The sequence below is a fragment of the Pan troglodytes genome, chromosome 9 (genome assembly GCF_028858775.2).
Source record: "Pan troglodytes isolate AG18354 chromosome 9, NHGRI_mPanTro3-v2.0_pri, whole genome shotgun sequence".
In the NCBI taxonomy this organism is placed as follows: Eukaryota; Metazoa; Chordata; class Mammalia; order Primates; family Hominidae; genus Pan; species Pan troglodytes.
The window spans coordinates 126,146,011-126,151,598 of record NC_072407.2 but is presented as its reverse complement, the minus strand read 5'-3'; the positions used below and the strand labels follow the sequence as shown (position 1 = coordinate 126,151,598).

Below are 5,588 nucleotides of genomic sequence, written 5' to 3'. Positions count from 1 at the left end.
AGGTTTCAGGGTTGTACATTTTTCTTCTCCATTGCTCTGGAGGGAAAAATGAATCTGATGGTACGAGGAGGTCATAGCCCAAAAGTCTCCTTGGCAATTATTTTGAGTCATTCATCCTGATCTCTGACAAAGCTGATGCCTAAAGCCATCTGGCACTCTGCAAAGGGTGGCTGATGTGAGGATTTTATATGCTGGGTAAGAGTAAGAGTCTGATAGGGAACAAACAATGATAATGATCTCCCTCTAGATTCTATTCCCACAAATGTCAGCTCTTGGGAAAAGAAACAATTAGAATTTCCCTTTCCCCCTCTTGGTTCTCAAGTGTTTCCCTATTGCCATATGTTGTGATTCATTGTTCTTGTAATATTACAGATTGGAAATGAGGACATGAGAGACTTTGTTGGAGCTCTAGTGAGTTTCATCTCTTTAGTGAGATAATGAAAAGTTCAAAATTTCAGCCAATTTTTAAAACATACATTAAAGGAATTGTCTAAAGTGATTTGTCACAAGGGGAAAATAGAAAATCAGAAATAACAAATGTTTCTATAATTTGAAAGTTTTCATTTTCATTTACCTCTACTAATGATATTTTGATATCATGATGTATTCATAAAACAGTAATGCTTGAAATGTTTTAACTTGGGGGCTGCTTCCTTTCAGATCAATGAAGAAGAAAATGCTTTCATTCAGCCCCCAAGTTAAAATATGATAGATACTGCCAAGACCCTGAGGAGTTCCTAGTAAGCCTAACAAGGAGAGTTGATGACTTTTTTCATCAAAAAATAAGAATGATATTGAGGAGCAATAAAGACATATGTGTTACAGAAGTTATTTTTGTATTATATAAAACTAAATAATTTTGGAAGTAAAATTATATTTCATGTTTTGTTAAATGTTATATTGATGGCAAAAGTAGGCCATCCAGAACCGCTGCTACCATGGTGCCAGCTGCAGTGGGGAGGCCAGCGGTTGTGGCAGGAGAGGCTGCAGGGGCAGCAATAACGGTGGTGGGACCCCCATCCCCCATGCCTCCAAGGCAGGCAACTGAGCCACCCCCACCTTTGCATGATCAGGTAAGACCCACCCCTGGGCCTAGAGACTCTGTGGCTCCTGACCCTGGCCCCATGTCACCACTCTTGCCTGCCACTGCTGTGGGGAGGGGCTGGGGAGGAGGCAGACAGTCTCTGGACCCCGCCCCTGGGAGCCACCTGTAGCCTGTCATGGTGGGGACCACCACGAAAGGGCTGGGCCGAGTTGCCTGGTGGGGGAGCAGCACGGTTGGGCATGGAGGCCTGGCAGAGATGGCCCCGAGGCAGAGCTGGGCCCAGCATGGTGCTGTGGTTGGAGATGGAGTGTGGAGGATGGGCCAGAGGTAACGTCTGCTTTGGGGACCTGGCCAGTGGCATGGCCACCATGCCCACCTTGCTGATGGTGCCAGGTTCCTGTGCCCTGAGAAAAGGCTCTGCACTGGGGGCTGAGTCCCAGGGGTCTGCCCTGCATCTGGACAACCACCAAGCCTGACACTCCTGACCTCTAGTCCCAGGACCTGAAATCGGCTCCTAGAGGTGCCCCTGAGGCAGAGTCACAAGCTGACCAAGTGGGAGCCCTGGGACACCCCTGATCACCAGGGCCATGGGAAGAACTTATGTTGATGTCACTCCTGCCCTGGATGCCAGCCCAGGCCCAGCAAGGACTTGGAGCCCCTGCCCCAGGCTTAAAGGAGGCGTGGCTGGGGCTGCACACTCCAGGGCCAAGGATAAGCAGGAGTCCGGCCCCTTCCAAGCTGGCAGAGTGGGAACTCCCTGGGTGCAGGTGCAGCCATCCTGCCATGTCTGCTGTGGCTGCAGGCCCAGGCATCTCTGCAGACTTGGGGGCCTGGGAAGGCTCCCCTGGCCCTCGGTGGGATGAGGGTGCCTGCTCCCTCTGCCTGGCTTCTCTCTGCTGTTGGTGCCAGCTCTGAGTCAGGACCAAGCCCGGGCATTGTTGTAGCCCAGCCGGGGGTGCACATGCTCAGGCGGGCTCCTGGGCAGAAGGTGGCGGTCCTTGGTGAAGCCCTACCTCCAAGCTGGAGAGGGCCTGAAGCTTGGGGATGGGGTCAACAGTCCCACAGACCAGAGGGGGAACTTATGGTGCTTTTCCCTACGGCCACTCATGGACTAATCAGTACACGCTTTCTCCCCTCTGAGGCCCATAAAAATCCCACAGTCGGCCAAACTGGAGCAGAGGATGGAGAGACAAAGGGAGATGACGGGATGACCAGCTGCAGAGAGGAGCTGCCCACCCCAGGGTTTCCTGTCTGCCGAGAACCAAGGAGATGATAGGACGACCAGCTGCAGGGAGAAACTACCCTCTCTGCTAAGAGCTGGGCACTTGACGGGATGACCTGCCTAGCAGAGAGGAGATACCCTCTCTGCTGAGAGCTGAAGAGATGACTGGGTGACCACCTGCAGAGAGGAACTACCCTCTCTGCTGAGAGCTTGACACTCATTGGGAAACCCTGCTATGGAGAGGAGCTGCCCATTGCAGGTCTCCTCTGAGCTGTTCTATTCTGCGATAAAGCTCCTCTGTGTCTTGCTTACCTTCCACTTGTCTGCGCGCCTTATTCTTTCTGGTCTCAGGACGAGAACCTGGGACCCACTGAATGGCAAGGCTAAAAGAGCTGCAACAGAAACAGGGCTGAAACATGCCCCTTGCTCACCATGTCGTGGGTGAACAGGAGAGAAGAGCTGCGGCCCTTTGGGGATCCCAGACCTGGGAGCTCCCCGAGACAGCACTGTGACTTCTTTGGGCCCCTGCAGTTCCTGGTGTCTCCAAGCTTTTAGGTGCCACCACATTCCCCGGTGCCAGCTGAGGAAGCTGCTTGCAGTGCACTTAGTCCAGCTGCAGCCTTGCAGAGTGTGTCAGCACCTGGAGCTGCCCATCCCGCAACAGCAGCTGGTGTGTCTGACTGTATGCAGTGGCCAGACCCCATGCTCACTCACACACCCCTCACTATTCCATGCCTGACGCACAGTCTCCCTTGGAGGTGTGAGACCCAGGCCAGTAGTGGGAGCCTTGCCATAAATATATGTCAAAATACACAAAATGTATTTAGCAATATTTATTGCTGTCAATCTCTTCCACTAAGTATTATCTCCTTATGGGTAGAAACTGTTTTATTACCCATCATATGCCTCCATATTCCCTAATATATTTCTACATGCTTAGTAAGAATTAGTGATTGAATTTGGTATTCAAAATGGTTGCAATTATTTATTTTGGAGATCACACTTTGAGAAGTGTTTACCTATACACTTAGTAGAAAAACTCAGGTACACAAGTATTGAGAATATCATGGGGACTGACAAGATATATTTATTCCTTAAAGTAAGGTAAATAAGTCTTGCCTTAAAAAGTGCCATATTCCATACATATAAAGTATAATCACACACGGAGACTTATGAATTTTTTTAAATGTTTAGAAGTGATACGTGTTACTCTGGGTGGATGAACTCTGTGGCATCCCATAAATGCTCCCAACATGTAACTGATCCTATGAATTCAGCCTTACCCTTGGCATCTTTCTTCCAAATAACCAAGTAGTAGCAGCCATCTCATTACTTGTGGACATACCTTACTGTCTCTAGATTGTTTCCTTATCAAACCTTTTCCAGAAATTAAAAGTATTTTGCTAAAGCAAAATACCCCCCTTCAAAGGAAACTTCTTTTTTCAAGGAGGTTATTTAAGGCAACTTTCACAAGAAACTTCTTTTTTCAAGGAACTTAATTAAGGCAACTTTGACATCTTTATTCCTCAGGCTGTAGATCAGGGGGTTCAGCATGGGCACAACAGTAGCATAAAACACAGAAGACACTCCCCTGGTCCATGGAGCTGACAGATGATGGCTGCAGGTATATGAATGCTGCAGACCCAAAGAAAACAGAAACAGCCGAGATGTGGCAGCTGCAAGTGCTGAAGGTTTTGGACCTGCCCTCAGTGGAGCAAATGCAGAGGATGCTGGCAACGATGAAGATGTAAGAGCTAAGGATGGTGAGGCTGGGGAAAAGGATATTAAATGCACTGAAGCACAAACTACTATTTCATTGATAGAAATACTGGAGCGGGAGAGCTCCAGTAGTGGGAAAAGATCACAGAAGTAATGGTTGATTACATCAACCTTACAGAAAAGCACTCTTAGCATGCAGACTGTGTGAGCATGTAGCACCAATAAAGCCCACAAAACACACCTCAACTACCATCCAGGAGCAGACCTGATAAGACATGGCGACATGGTAAAGCAGTGGGTTACATATGGCAATGTAGCGGTCATAAGCCATTGCAGCCAACATGTGACATTCAGATATGACAAGAACAAGGAAGAAGTAGAGCTGAGTCATGCATGCTGGGGAGGAGATAATATTCCTCTCTGATACAAAATTCACCAGCATTTTTGGGGTAATGACAGAGGACTGGCAGAGATCAATGAAGGACAGACTGCTGAGGAAATTGTACATGGGGGTGTGCAGGTGAGAACTGAACCCTATTAGAGTGATCATGCTCAGGTTGCCCACCACTGTGACCACATAGATTCCCAGGAAGAGGAGGAAAAGAGGCAGCTGGAGCTCTGGTTTGTCTGTTAGCCCAGCGAGATTAAATTCAGTCACTGTGGAATGATTTCCTTTTACCATTTTCTCTGGAAATTTTATGTAGAAAGAGAAGAAGAAAATTTGAGTTAGGTATTCATTATCCCACTAACACGATAAAATGTGAAACAAAATTCAAGTTTTTCAACTAGGTAGTTGCAGTTCTCTGCCTGTTCCTCATGTTAGCAGTAAAAGACCCCAGGATCCCTGAAATATGGGATACACAGATACATCTCAGAACTTTCTCTATTTGTGTTCTATGCTATGAGAGTGGCTACTGGTACTGCTCAATCCCTGAAAACCCAAAGAACTGTACTGATAACTTTGATTGAATGTTCTAAGGACTTCCCATGCCTTGTTGGTAATCCTCTTGACTCTTTCAGCAGAGCAAATGCTAATGTACCTATTTTACTATTAGGTAACTGAGGATGATAGCGGTTGGATATTTGCCCAAAATTAGGCATGTAATAAGTAAATAATCAAGGAGATAAAACCTGTTTCACCTTCTATTATTTTAGCTACTCATGACTTCCCTCCTACTTTTTTACCTCTTTTTTCATGTCAGTGAAGCCTCGCTTACAACAATTAATGTGAAAGAAAAAATTCACATAAAGTGCTAACGATGATGTATCAGCACTGATCTAGACTAGATTCCCCTTAAGTGAGTACTTGGACTACTGGCACTGCTTCAAAAACATAGAAATTATGGCTCTAAAAAGTAACCGAATGGTTAGTACAAACTATTTGTACTTGACATCCAAGAAGGATTTGAGTTTCCTAGTGAGGAGAATTCAGAGTAAGAAATAATAAATACGAAATTAATTCATTCCAGAAACACTGACGGGGTGCCCAGCATGTGCTAAGTACTCTGGCTTGACCTGATGTAGTCCATGGCCCTCTGGGCCTGTAGGAGGACCTGGACTGCAGAATGGCAATCTTGCATGATGCTTGGACTATAGTAACAG

General features: G+C 46.7%; 1 pseudogene; it reads right to left on the bottom strand.

The window, feature by feature from the left end:
* Positions 1-3,734: 3,734 nt before the first annotated feature.
* Positions 3,735-4,711, bottom strand: LOC466823 (olfactory receptor 8G50-like; annotated as a pseudogene).
* Positions 4,712-5,588: the final 877 nt, after the last annotated feature.